We start from the raw sequence: 3500 nt of genomic DNA on the forward strand, positions 1-3500 counted from the left end.
TTTTAGTGGACAAAGACACTAGCTGCTCCAGTTCTCCTTAGAAGAAAACTCTCCATTTCTTCCTTAACTGAAGTTGGACTCCCTTCAGGATGCAAAGCATTCCTGCAGCCTCACCCAAGGGAGGTTCCTCCTTTTCCCATATCCCACCTCCCTCAGATAGACTAGTCTGCCCTTGAATGAAAACTTCTCCTTCTTCAAGGCTCAATCTAACTGGTTAACACATCCAACATTCAGGCAAATCATTGCACCTGCCTCAATCTTTCTTTCCATCTCACTGGATGTGAGAAACTGACTGGAAGGGATGGGGCAGGATAGCAATGAGGTAGAGTAGTGAGTGTGTGGCTTTAGCAGCCATGCCTGTGGACCATCGATCCCAACCCTCAGGCCTCCTGGTTCTTCGACCTTGACATTTCTGAAGACCTTGTTAATTCCACTGCAGTGACCTCTTCCCACAGCATAGCCTTCAATTCTGTCATCACCTCTTGAATGTCTATCACAGGGCTTCTCCTTTCTGACTCTTACCTCCTCTATTTCTAGTGGGCTTGTTCAACTACTTCCCAATGAAAGGTAGTGACAACTGTCTTCCACCTCACAGGACCCTCCCATTCATTTTCTCCCTTACTTCTCGTTCATTAGCTCTTTCTTCTCTTCACTTCCCTCCCTATCCAGCTTAGATTCAATGACCTATCACTTGAACAGCTCTCTTGTCAACATCCTAATCTCCCTTGCTTCACTGTCCCTTGTCACCTCCACCTGACATAGCATCAGTTCTGGACAAATTTAAACACCTACTTTCTTCATGCCTGCCCCAAGGTGATGGTGGCTGACAAAGGTAACACAACTGTGCAGAATGGTACTAATATAAATTCCTGAGTCACACCCCTTCTCATCTTCACAAGGACTTTCCTCTTTGTACTTATCCTTTTCTCTTTTGCATCATCAGAACATCCATTTCATTTGAAAAATTTCCATCAACATTAAAACAAAAAAAGAATCTCACTTGACCCAACTCCCACTTCCAGTTAGTGTCTCATTTTTCTGTTCCTCTACTTAGCAAAACTCCATGAAAGAATTGTCTAGGTTCACTGTCTCTACTTCCCCTCCTATTCTCTCATAAACCCATTCCCATCAGGATTTCAATCCCCACACTCTGTTAAAATTGCTCTTGTCAAGGTTACCAATAATCTCCATGTTGCCAAACTCAATGATCACATCTCTGTTTTTTTAACTACAGTCGGTTAGTCAATCATGCCTTCATTCTACAAAAACATGCTTCTCCTGGCTTCCCTGAAACTCTACTTATCTGAACGTATTGAAGATTAGGAGCACAGACTCTAGAATCAGACTGCTTGGGTGAAAATCTTGGTTGTGCCAAAAAATAGCTATGTGACCTTGGGTAAGTTACCCTCTCTTCGTTCCCATTTCTCACCTGTACAATGGAGATGAGACTATCAGAATCTACTTCCTGATGTTTTTGTCAAGGTTAAATGGGATAGCACAAAGAAGTACTTAGAGTAGAGCTTGTTATATGTAGAGATGCTCAGTGAAATCACCACATAGATGTTGATGCAATTCAGGACATGTTCTCCCAAAACATGGCACCTTATTATATTGAATATTTTAAGTTAAAAGAGTTTGAGAAAACAACAGAAACAGAAAGGTCTCTCTGACCTTCCCCTAACCCTGCCATTTTCCTCAACAGGTCATGGATCCTCATGGGAGGGTTTTCCTTTTCTACCTGAGGGAAAGGAGCATCCTTATTTCTGAGAGGGGATAGAAGAAGCCAAGAAAGATCTGAACAAACAGGCCTTGTTGTTTTCCTCAGTTTTACTACAAGTTAGCTCAAGCTCTTTGTCCTATTATATCTTTCCATGACTTTACACCTTTCATCAAACATAGTATAAAAACACTCAGGTTTATGGGCTGGGCCAGGGGGCACAGGGTGTAGCTAGATCCTGAGATGAGAGCCAGTCTCTGGTGGACAAGGTTGGGGGCTGCCCCTCCCCCAGTCCTGGTCCTTAAGCCACAGCCTTCCAGTCTGATCCAGCCTGTCACCCAGATGGCCGTGAGGAGCAGTACCCAGTGCACCCACCTCTACTCCATACACAAGCCCTGAAAACAGTGTCTCAATGAGATCTGCTTCTACAGCCTCCGGCGAATGTACGTCATCAATTAGGAGATCTGTGTCTGCACAGTCTGTGCCCATGAGGAGCTCCTCCGAGCTGACCTATGTCGGGACAAGTTCTCCAAATGTAGTGTGATGGCCAGCAATGGCCTGTGCCAATCTGTGGTGGCCTTCTGTGCTCGGAGCTGCGTGGGCTGCTGGGGTGCTGCCCCGCTCACATCCAGGGCCCTCTGGGCCTGCCTCACATGATGCTTTCCTTCCCGGCTGACATTCCTTTTATTCTGTAAAAAGTTAGAGAACTGCAGCCCTGAGGGTTGTCTCAGGACCCTCCCCAGCCTGTGGCCACCCTTGAGGCACAATGGGGGCTTCCCACTGCCCAGTTGGGGGCATCCCACCTGGGGGCATCCCAGGCCTCTCACTGGGACCTGGGCCTCAATGTGTCTTCTCATTTCCTCTGAGGACAGTCCCCCCAACCCCCTGAGGTAGGCTATGCCCTTCACCCCAGCTGGTCTGCTTGGATTTCCTACAGTCCTCGGGCATAGACCACCTCTGTTTTATACAAAATTAAAAACAAGTTTTGACAAAAAAACAAAAACAAAAAAACACACTCAGGTTTAATAAGTTTTTTGGGGTGGTGGTCTTCATTTTTTTATGAAGACTCCCATGTCATGTAAAACATTAAATGTATGTTTTTCTCCTGTTAAGTTGTCTTTGTCAGTCTAAATTTCAAACCCAGCCAGGGACCCTAAAAGGGACAAGGAAATTTTTGTCTCCCCCTATAATATCTAAGAGTCAACTCAAATTAAACATATTCAGACAAAGTTCCCTACCCCACACCCTCCAAACCTCTCTTCTCTATGTCTTCCCCATTTCCATCAGCGGCACCTCCCATGTGTGCAGGCCAAAGGCCTAGTGGTTAACTTGATTTTCTTTCCTTCCCTCATCTCTCACATCCAATTAATCAGCAAGTCCTCATTGCAGCTCTACTTTCAATATATACCCTGACTACTTCTGCCCCCTTCTACTGCCACCACCATCCTAGTCCAAGCCAGTATCCTCTCTCACTTCCTCCCTGATCTCCCACCTTCCACTTTTGCCGTGCTACATCTACTTTCTACAAATCAGCCAGAGAGATCTCTCCTTATGTTCTCTGTCTGAGCAATAAGATAACTCCATTCACACAGCCGTACATCTGAGGTTCCCTCTTTCCTTTCCCGGTCAAAGTCTGGTGCCTGCTGTGGCTTTCATCTCTTCTCCCAACTCTCAAGCTCCAAGCTCCCGGCACACTGAAGTCATACTGGACTTCTTTCCGATTCTCACATATGCCTTGCTCTCTGTTTCCAAACCTTACTGTTGACTGAGGTCCTCTTGCCTT

This window comes from Saccopteryx leptura, chromosome X, assembly GCF_036850995.1.
Source record: "Saccopteryx leptura isolate mSacLep1 chromosome X, mSacLep1_pri_phased_curated, whole genome shotgun sequence".
NCBI lineage: Eukaryota > Metazoa > Chordata > Mammalia > Chiroptera > Emballonuridae > Saccopteryx > Saccopteryx leptura.